The sequence below is a fragment of the Leptopilina boulardi genome, unplaced genomic scaffold, assembly GCF_019393585.1.
Source record: "Leptopilina boulardi isolate dan_hultmark-lab unplaced genomic scaffold, ZJU_Lbou_2.1 LbouV2_122, whole genome shotgun sequence".
NCBI lineage: Eukaryota > Metazoa > Arthropoda > Insecta > Hymenoptera > Figitidae > Leptopilina > Leptopilina boulardi.
In genome coordinates, this window is record NW_026137666.1 from 3,568,211 (window position 1) to 3,580,787 (window position 12,577).

Here is a 12,577-nt window from a genome sequence, read left to right on the forward strand (position 1 = left end):
GAAGCAAAAAGTGAGTCACTAATTCAAATTTTTGAAATGTTTGAAAAACCCATAGAAATGTTTCAACCAAAGGAAAAAAATAGTAAAAAAAAAAATAGTAATAAGAGCATCAAATTTTATTTTAAAAATATCATGAAGCAGATAACTTGTTGTGCGAATTTATCTGCAATGAGCGAAATCAACTTGTGGACCGATTTCAACTTTTTTTAAAAATGAAAGCTTATAAAATTTCCCTTATTTCCAATGAGAGACATTTTGAAAAAAGCTATTGTAAAATTTTTTATTTAACAACAAAAATGAAAAAAAAAAATTTTTCAAAATTATTTTTGCTACCAATTTTTTTTTTAATTTAGATTTTTCTGAATCTTGTTGAAACAGAAGATCAAAGTCATCAGAAACAAAACACAAAAAAATTAAAAATGATAAATTTATTTATTTGTTTTAAACAAATTAGTAAAGGGAAGTCATATTTTCATTTTAGTGATATTTTTATAATCAAAAAATTTTTTTTCAGAAGAATCAATAAATGGAACAAGTTTTTTCACAATACAATGTTTTTTACAACTTAACAATAATTGTTTATAACAATTTTATAAACAAATATAAATTTAGACTATTTATTTAAGTACAATTTTTTCTATTTTTAATAGAATTAATTACAAATGTTTTTATACTTACTTTGGCCCATAAAAAAATTTTAAAAAATAATTGTTTTCTTTAAAAAAATTTTTTAAACAAACATGTTGATAGCATATTTTTTTACTATTATTTTTTGGGTTTCTTTTATTCAAATTATTTTTAAAAATGTTTACAATTGTTTGTTTCATAAAACTTAACAGTTCACTAACAAATATAAATTATTTAAACATAGTTTTTAAACATGTAGTTATAATTTTAACAATTTTTTTGTTTTTTCTGTAATATTTTAAAAATTATATTTCTGTTATTTATTGTAGTATGAGTAGGCTCTTATAACATTTTGAAATTGTTTCAACAATTTTATTAAGGGGTTAGACCACTGTAAAGACCGAAAATATGACCCATTTTTAAATTTTTTTTCCAAAAACAGAATAAAATGAATTAAAAAATCAATTATATATTATTGTTAAGTACATATTAAACTATTAAAAAATTATTTTGAAAAGGTAAAAAAATTAAAACTGCGGTTTTGAAAGTCGATCTGAAAAAATTCTTTTTTATGCAGAGGTGTACGTCCGGTAGAAAATCTTTTTCCGTTTTTGACTTAGAACAAAAAACCAAATTTTTTCTTAATTTATAACTCAAAATCTATAGAAGTACGTAGGGGATTTTGAAAAAACCAGTTTTTGTGAAAATGGCACGTGCTTGTTCAAAATTTCGAGTTTTTTGGTAAAAAAAATCGGTACAAAATTGTTAATAAAAAAAAATTTTTATAAAAAATAAAACCCCTACGTACTTCTATAAAGAATATTATCTTAAAGCTGTAAATAAATTTTTAGCTAATTTGGTCAAAAATTGTACGAGAAAAGTTACCGGCCAGTTTGAAAAAATTGGTTTTGAGAAAAACACGTAAACGTATGTTTGTATGATATACAGACACGGTGGTCTTGAAGGAAAAATATATGCAACGAAAATGGATCCAAAATCGGGTTGTTGAGGGTTTTTCTAGATCGCTTGTAGGTTCAGAATATGCAAAATTTGAAATCCTGGCTGCTCCCTTTTTCAAAAAATCGACATTTTTGTGTTTTAAATGTAAATCTGGTTTTATCAAGTAAATCAAAACTTCAAGGATTTATTATTAGCTCTATTTCACTCTTCGTTCAATTTTTTGGTCTTCTTCTTGATACTTTATAAGTAGGTAGTAGATTTGCCATTGATGCGTCTCCCTACTATACTTCTGAGCAAAGTCACCACTTACATTCAAATAACAATTTTCCTAGAAACTTTTACTCAATATGAGCTTCCGAGATAAATGTCTCATGTCTCATGATGAGAACAGGAAAAAAGATTGTGCCCCATGTGGTAGAAAAATTGAAAGTGAATAGTAGGATATTATTGAATGCAGGATTTGGGCCAAAACGTTTGCTATAATTTAAGCATTAAATATTTGGATCCTAAAGCCTATTCAACAAAATCCTATTATTTAATTTTAATTTTTTTACCACATGGAGCAGGAGACGCATCAATGGCAAATCTACTACCTACTTATAAAGTATCAAGAAGAAGACCAAAAAATTGAACGAAGAGTGAAATAGAGCTAATAATAAATCCTTGAAGTTTTGATTTACTTGATAAAACCAGATTTACATTTAAAACACAAAAATGTCGATTTTTTGAAAAAGGGAGCAGCCAGGATTTCAAATTTTGCATATTCTGAACCTACAAGCGATCTAGAAAAACCCTCAACAACCCGATTTTGGATCCATTTTCGTTGCATATATTTTCCCTTCAAGACCACCGTGGCAAAACCGTATATTCGGCACCGGACGGATATAAAATTTAAGCTTTAAAAAATATTTTACCTCTATAATGATTATTGTTTCCCATTTCTAACATCCTAAGGCACCTTTTTGGCAAAAAAAAAAAATTTTCGATTTTTTAAAAATTTTACAGTTGTCTAACTCTTTCACAGAAAAAACCTAGTTTCATTTTTGTTGCAACTCAGCATGAGCCAATGCTAAACGACATAGACAGTGGCGCCACCAACCTGGCTCATTTTTGGTAGCGTACGCTATTCATTTTGAGACCAGGTTTTTTCTGTGTAAACAAACTTTTTTTTGTGAAAGTTAAACTATTTCTTTTAGAAGATTCTTTTTAGCTATGTTAGAAAGGATAACTCCTAATTGTAAACACTATAGTACAACGTGGTTTTTAAAAATACAGTTTGATTATTTTTCAAATGTCATGTTAACATTGTAATTAAAAACTCAATGAATCAGCTGAAAATCAAAAGAATGCGTTAAATTCTTCATAGTTACCATATGTTTAATATTTTTAAACTTGTTGCAATCGAAAAAAGGTATGAATATAAATTTTTATTAATAATAATAAACAGATGTAATTAGTTATATTGAGTGTCTCACTTATCATGTCAAATTCTTTATTAGTAGGCAGAATCCAAACAATTATGAGAATTTCGATCATAACAAAGAATATAAGTGAAGCATGAAAAAATTCTGCTCCATATTTATAAATTTCACCAAACTTTTTACATGACCTTAACGTTTGAATTTATTCGAATAATTTAACCTAAAGAATATGGGGCATTCTATTTTAAAAATATACCCCTAGTAAACAATTTTCAGAATAAGACAATTTTTAAATAATTATTTCTCCTATTCAATTAAATCAAATTACTTTTGCAATCAGTAGTTTTGAAAGAGAAATTTGTAAACTTTATTATTGTAAAAGAAATTTGTTAAAAAAATATTTAATTACCCAGGCAGAAAGGTCGGAGCTGTGCCGAAACATACGACCGGTATGACACCGACCAGGTGGTAATCTCGGTATCCAAAATTCAATCCCGTTTTTATACCGGCATTTCCGGCGTCCCAATACCGACCCGGTCAAGAATGATAATCCGGGAACTATCCGTTCCGGTGCTGGTAAACCACCGGCCCGGTTCTTGTTTTTAGTGTTTTAATACCGTTTTAGTTCCGGCAAACCACAGGCGGCGTACCGGGTCAGTGAAAATTTAGATACCGGCTTGGTACCGGGCCGGTCAACAATGATAACCGGCAACTATCCAGCTGGGTACCAATATACACTATAAGCTTTCTTTGCATTAGCCTCTCATAAGTGGAATAGTGTCAAAGAGTGGTAAAATTGTGGATATAATTTGTTCATGTAAAGCAGGAAAAAGTAAAACCTGTAAACACAGTGTTGCTGCTTTTTTTGCATCTAAGCAGGTTAGTAAATTGTTTTTAGGTTGGTTAGATAAAACGATCTACTGTTAATTGAACTAATTTCGTTAAATTAATTTATTACATGATTTTGTAAATAAATTTCATTAAAGAATTATGTGATTTTACTATATATTACTTATAATAAGTGCGGTATAATGTTAATGATTTGGAGGTTAGAAATAAAAAATTGAAGCGTCGTGGTGCCGTAATTTTCCCCAAATCTCAAATGTCATAATATTCATTTGACATAAAACCAGTTGACATAACCAATATTTGTCATAATTTTTTTGGTCATAATTTTACTTTAGCATAAATTTTAATTGACATACTAATTATTCAGCATAATTCGCATTTGACAGAATGTTTATTTAGTATAAGTTATATTTGGTATAACTTTCAATTGTCAAAATTTTTATTTGGCATAATATACATTTGTCATAATCTTTATTTGACATAATTTTCATTGATCATAATTTTAATTTGGCATAATTATCATTCATCATAAAATGTATTTGATATAATGTTCATTCGTCATAACTACTTTTTGACATAATATTTATTGGTAATAATTCTTAACTGGTATAACGCTAATTTAACATAATGACTATTGGACATAATGCTCATTTTTCATAATTCTTAATAATCATAACTGTCATTTGTAATAATCACTGTTTGATATAATGTTTATTATTAATAATCAGCAATTGACATAACGCTTATTTAGTATAATGTGTATTTGACATAATGTTCATTTGTCATAATTTGCATTTCACAAAATGCTCATTTGTCATAATTCTTATTAGTCATAACTTTCATTTGTCATAATTTTTATTTGGCATAATTATCATTTAGTATAAAATATATTTGATATAATGTTTATTCGTCACATCGATTGTTTAATATAATTTTCATTTATAATAATTCTTAATTGGCATAAATTCAATTTAACATAATTGTTATTTGATATAATGTTAATTTGTCATAATTTACAATTCTCATAATGCTCATTTGTCATAATTCTTATTAGTCATAACTGTTATTTGGCATAATTACTGATTGACATAATGTTAACTTTTTATAATAAGCACTTGACATAATGTTTATTTCGCATAATTTAAGTTTGACATAATGTTCATTAGACATAATTTTATTTTGACATAATGTTCATTGTTCATAATTTTTATTTGTCATAATTATCATGCAGTATAAAATGTACTTGATATAATGTTCATTTGTCATAACTATTTTATGACATAATGTTTATTTGTAATAATTTTTAATTGGTATAACACTAAATTAGTATAATGTGTATTTGACATACTGTTCATTTGTCATAATTTTCATTTGACATAATTCCCATTTGTCATAACTTTATGTGTCAACGATTTTTTGCTGTATCTTCCCATCCTTGGTTTTTTAATTAGTAGTTTGTATATGTTGGTAAAGTAGATTAGGTGGCGCTGTCTAATATTTCTGAAATTAATTCTATCTTGCTTTTAAATGTGAAAATTACAATTTTAATATTGTACAATTTTTTAATGTCATCATTATTAATATGAATTGTCATATTATTTTTAAAAAAATGTAATTGAATTGTACAATATTAAAATTGTAACTTGGAAAAAAAAGTAATTTTTCATATTTAAAAGCAAGATAGAATTAATTTCAGAAATATTAGACAGCGCCACCTAATCTACTTTACCAACATATACAAACTACTAATTAAAAAACCAAGGATGGGAAGATACAGCAAAAAATCGTTGACACATAAAGTTATGACAAATGGGAATTATGTCAAATGAAAATTATGACAAATGAACAGTATGTCAAATACACATTATACTAATTTAGTGTTATACCAATTAAAAATTATTACAAATAAACATTATGTCATAAAATAGTTATGACAAATGAACATTATATCAAGTACATTTTATACTGCATGATAATTATGACAAATAAAAATTATGAACAATGAACATTATGTCAAAATAAAATTATGTCTAATGAACATTATGTCAAACTTAAATTATGCGAAATAAACATTATGTCAAGTGCTTATTATAAAAAGTTAACATTATGTCAATCAGTAATTATGCCAAATAACAGTTATGACTAATAAGAATTATGACAAATGAGCATTATGAGAATTGTAAATTATGACAAATTAACATTATATCAAATAACAATTATGTTAAATTGAATTTATGCCAATTAAGAATTATTATAAATGAAAATTATATTAAACAATCGATGTGACGAATAAACATTATATCAAATATATTTTATACTAAATGATAATTATGCCAAATAAAAATTATGACAAATGAAAGTTATGACTAATAAGAATTATGACAAATGAGCATTTTGTGAAATGCAAATTATGACAAATGAACATTATGTCAAATACACATTATACTAAATAAGCGTTATGTCAATTGCTGATTATTAATAATAAACATTATATCAAACAGTGATTATTACAAATGACAGTTATGATTATTAAGAATTATGAAAAATGAGCATTATGTCCAATAGTCATTATGTTAAATTAGCGTTATACCAGTTAAGAATTATTACCAATAAATATTATGTCAAAAAGTAGTTATGACGAATGAACATTATATCAAATACATTTTATGATGAATGATAATTATGCCAAATTAAAATTATGATCAATGAAAATCATGTCAAATAAAGATTATGACAAATGTATATTATGCCAAATAAAAATTTTGACAATTGAAAGTTATACCAAATATAACTTATACTAAATAAACATTCTGTCAAATGCGAATTATGCTGAATAATTAGTATGTCAATTAAAATTTATGCTAAAGTAAAATTATGACAAATATTGGTTATGTCAACTGGTTTTATGTCAAATGAATATTATGACATTTGAGATTTGGGGAAAATTACGGCACCACATTAAGTAATTGTGTTAAAAAACCTCAGAAATTTTTTACAGTGGTGAAATATAAATACTATTTTTATTAATTACTAGTATACAATTGGCGCGCTATGCTCACTTAATTTTATTCCATGCATTCAAGAAGTGTAATGAATAGAAATCTAGGAAATAAAAATTAAATATATGGCTCATTTTATTTAAATTGTCATATTCGTGTCCCTTGCCAAGAAAAATTATTTGATATAATCTTAGTTGAAATTAATTTGTTTATATAGTAGAATGCAATAATTTTCAATAATTTTTCTACTTACAAGGACATAAAAGTGATTTTCATAATATTGACAGAACAAAAAGCAGGCAAAATGTCATAAGTGTAACGCGTCTCCGGAAACATTTTCAAGGTTTAAATAAATGATATGTTGAAAATATAGTGTTTAAACAAGATTAAAAAAATGTTTTGTGAAGTATTAGTTCTATATTTAAGGAAAATCAAGTGTTGGTAATTAAACTTTATTTTATACAATTTCCAGAAAATGAAAATGACGTGTATTTTTATGTTTTGCCGGCAGAATTTCCTACTTTCACCTGCTATTTAAATTACCTTATAAGCAAAAAAATTTCTTTACCATCGCATAAGCAGCAAAACACAACAACGAAGTGTGTGAAGAAAACGAAAACGATATAAGTATAAATTTGCTCGTTTGTCATGGAGGCAGAAAAAGCCGAAACACTTTCGTAATTGAATTTCTGTCAACAGTGTAACGCCTTGAAAATGGTTAGAAAATATTTTGAATTTTATATCGGTATGGAATTTAATGTATTTTTGGATTCTCTTTCGAATGAGACCAACCCTATCGACATAAGTATAACCGTTTTCATTTTATAAGCGAAAAACGAGCAAAATGTCAACAGTGTAATGGTCATAAGTGTAATGCAAATTTGTATATATGGCTTCAGTAAACGTAATAAATCACAGAGGCCTACAAAATAAAACTTTTTTATTTTATCTTGATATCAGAATGGTTTCTAATGTATTTTTGAGCGCTAAACACCCGGGTCTTAAAATTACCTAGCATGTCAGGATTTTGAAAAAAGTGGGGCTTAAAACCCCCAAAAAACGTGTTTTTATGGGTGTTTAATATTATTTTTCTCTTTAACCAGACGTGGTAAAAACTTTAAGAAAGTCTTAAATTAAAGCTTAAATTGTGTACTACATGACCCTTACACGCAACCCTCCCCCCGAATTTTTTTCAATAAAATATTTCCGCCCCCACAAAAATTTTATTTTTTAAATTTTTTCGGCGAAATAAATAGATGTTTATTTGTTTTATGTTTATAATGTTTAAGGACGTAAATTTTTCATGTTGCCTATATAATTTTTAACCCCTTCGTAGTCCAGTTAAAAATCACTTATAGGCCTAATAAGGTTCTAAACAGAGCTTCCAAAAGAATTTGATTTCATCGTATTAAGATCCCATCAGTCTTGAAATTATCTGCCATATTGGGTTGCCAAATTGGATACACGATTTTAAATTTTGAAAATCTGACGTCATATTTGGAATTAGCGACCCAAAAAACTCCTAAGTAACGAGGTTCAAGCGAATCGAATCAACTTTTAAATTTTCATGGTCGCCATTTTAGGTCCGCCAGTTTAAATATTTTAAATCTGATTTCAAATTCGGATTCAGCGACCCCAAAAACCTTAGTATACTTATCACCAGTCAAATCAAATTATATTTAGTATTATTATTTTATCAAAAATTGACAGAAAATTTTTTTTATAAGATATGACGATTTCTGCCAAAAAAAACCGTCTGCCATAAGAAATATATGACTTTAATTTTGTGACCACTATTTATTTTGTTAATTTAACATGTTAAACTGTATAAAAAAATTAGTTCCAACCTTAAAATCAAAATTTTCCAACTCAACTTTTCTGGAATCTGAATATGACAATTAAAATGAAATAAGCCATATGATATTTATTTTTTTCTATATTATCTTAATTTCTATTCATTTCAAAATAACACATCATACAATATTTCCGATGGGCGGAGATAATCAATATTCTGTAATATTGCCGTGCAATATTTGCAATATTCTCATTTAATATTAATTTAATATTGTTGCAACATGTTCGGTTATTTGAGTTTCAACACTAAAGAAAACATTACATTTTTATCAAAAATATAATTATTATATGACATTTGTCTGAAATTAATATTGATATTAAAAAATTTCCAAATTTTTTATTATATAAAAGTTTTTATAATGGATTAAATATTTAAACATTTTTTTCTAAAAATGGTTTCAGATTATACCAAATTGCATTGGATGAGAATTATTTATAATACTTATGTGTTAATATTAGCCCATAAAATGCACATTGAATAGAAATCATTTTATCTTTAAAAATTACGTGACATTTTTGAGCATATGTTCTTTTTGATTATTAAAAATTATTTAAAAAATTAAATTTAAATTAATAATATTATGCATTTCATATTTCTGAGAAAGTTTTCTATCAATTTAAAAAGATCGACTTATTATTCATAAATTTAAATTGAATATATGTTTTAAAAATATCTTGATGTACAATAATTGATCCATGTATGTATTGATCATATGTTTTACGTCATAATTTGATGCGTAAATAAGAGTCTACTAATGTTTTATAGACATTAATTTTTAATTTTTACTGAAAAAATTAAAAATTTAAACTATATAATCATATATATGGAGAATCCCATATGACGGGTCAAGCTTCAAAAAATTTTTTCTCTGATCACGCTTAAACTCCGGGCATTTGTGGTGCTCATAGATGTTAATCTTTGGTAAAAATATTTTTTCATTTAGTACAATATTTTTCGAGGGGGCGAGGTAAAAGTTTTGTGGTTTCATAGTACACCGCATGTTTTAATAGTTTTTTTCTTAAATATCAAAATAAATTTTTTTTTATCAATATTAAATTCATAAGGCTTTTTTGATACTCTTTCGATTGGTAGTAGGTATGCATTTTTGAAAAAAATTTGTTTACCAAAAAACTTAAACTTAAAAGTAAATTTAACATATTCGAATCCAATGCTACGATTTTTTTTAAAAAAAGAGAATCAAAAAATCTTTCGAAACTGATATTGATAAATTTCTTTTATTTTGATATTTAAGAAATAAACAATTAAAAGATGCGGAGTACCGTAAAACCCCAAAACTTTCACCCCCTCGCCCTCGGAACATATTAGACCCAATGAAAAATATTTTTTTCTAACACACGCACCGAAAGTACACCATTTCTTATCTGTAAAGGGAGAGAAAAGTATGTCTTTCCCGGCGAGCGGGAGAGAAAGTTATTTTCCCTCCCGCTGACGTCAGTGACAGGGAGGAAAAATACTTTCTCTCCCTGTGACATCACTAGCAGGGAGGGAATGTAACTTTCCCTCCCTGTGACGTCACTAGCAAGGAGGTAATGTAACTTTCCCTCCCTGTGACGTCACTAGCAGGGAGGGAATGTAACTTTCCCTCCCCGTAACGTCAATTTTTATTTCTGTTGTTTATAGAACATTAAGAAGAACAAGAACAGTATACTATTATTAAAGATTAACATCTTTAAATACTACAAATACCTCGAGTTTAAGCTTAGTATTTGTGACGTGTGTATATATGTACCCACACAGAACCCACAATTCCGTGAAACTTGAGAGAACTTCACACGGCGAACTTAGGAAACTTCAGTGACAAGGTTCATACAAGTTTGTGTCGATGTTTAAATGTCCACATGAAAAGAATATTTACACGAAACTTTGAGGGAATATTACACTATAAATGTTCACGTGCAATGTTCAGTCAATGTTGTGACAATATTCACCTATACTAGTAAACGAATTTTTTATAACTAGGCGAAAATGTAATGTCAATATTGACACAACATTGACTGAACCACATGGGTCCCTATATATAGGAAGCCATATGGTTTCCTATACAAAATCGTATACGTAATTGGAACAGAAATTTGAATAGGAAATTAAGTCGGAATTATCATATGAATCCACATCCACACAGGAATGTACATTCCTATGTATATTCCTATTTCAATTCCTATAATATGAATTTTTTTTCAACTCTAATATATATATCTTTCAATAGTAGAGGTTCCTGATAGACTACAGAGATGAAAAAAATTTATTGCGCAGACGAAAAAGTTGAAGAAAACTACTGCGCATGATATTAAGATATAATGTGCATTCATATGATAATTCCTACTTAATTTCCTATTCAAATTCCTGTTCCAATTACGTATACGATTTTGTATAGGAAACCATATGGCTTCCTATATAGGAGCCTATGTGGGGATTTTCAGTAGGGTAACCTCGCATTGTCAGGTTCTGTTAAGTTTCACGGAATTTTGGGTGCTGTGTGGGTATGTGTGTGTGTAAGTCACAAATTTTTGTGTGCAAATGATCTCAAACACGCTTTAATAGATTGTCTTGAAATTTTTATTACCTTAGTGGAGTTATCAATATCTAAAATAAGACACAAGAATTTCTAAAAATATCCACATAATTTTTGTTGTAACTTTTTCAAAAATTCGGAACTATGTTTCTTAACCATAAAAGTTTTTACACAATAAATTTAATTTTTTTGTCGAAAAAAGTGATTAATGGTGTCTGAAATAATCTTCCCTCAGTCAGAAGTTGTTTCACTCATTAATGAGTTTTTCACCAAAAATATAAAATTTTTAAATCTTCTCGTCCCAATTTTCTTCCGAGAACAGCGACTTTTGTGGCCTGCTCGAGCCAACGCGTGCTCTGATTGGCAACGAGATTGTCGTGGCCAGCTAGCTGAACAGCCACAAAGCAACGCTTATTTCAAGGCCTTTGTTATGACATGGGCTGTGAATAACATCATAACTAAATTATTTTTGGGTAAAGTTCCGAATGCGTCTCACCTCCGATCTTATTGAAACTTGGTACACTAACGTATTTTTGTACCCTGATTACGAAAATGATAGTGAAAATTGGCGCAAATGTGATTATCATGGTAAAAACCATAAAAACACCATAAAATTATGTTTTTTTGCGATTATCTCGTAAAAAACGCAAAATTTCGAAAAATGTTTCATATAAAAGTTGTAGGTATCAAAAAAACACACATTTTATGTTATATGCATTTTTTACCAAAAGTGCCAAATATACATATAGAAATGACTATCGCTAATAATCATCAAATTGCGTAAACTGCTATTGTGGATCCCACCGACTTTGTCCGTAGAATACTTTCGGCCATATACCTCACCAAGGTGTCTTTAAAATATGCAAGAAAAATACTTTATGCGGCCGAAGTCCGCGTGCATCATTTTCCGTGGTCTGCTACTTATGATCTCATTTGACTTTTTTTACATTTACTTTCATTGACATTCATTATTTGTATATGGTACACTTAATGTATATACATATACATATACGGTCACCTTTAGTATTACCACCACGGAGGAATAGTAAGGAGACCGATCTTGCTATAGTAGCGCTTCTGAAAATGTCCGAGAAGCATGCACGATAAGTGCCAGTTTCACTGCATTCTACTCAACCACCAAAGTAGTTGTGCATGCGCATTAGCCATGTGCTGTCTCTTTCTCTCGCAAAAAGTGTGCGAGTGAGATCTGGCTGACGTATATTTCTCAAGTCTTCCATGTTTATTTTATATACTTACACATGATTTTGGAGATACAATATCGCAATGGTAAATAAAATTTCTGAAATAAACACTGAGCACTAAGATTTTTTTT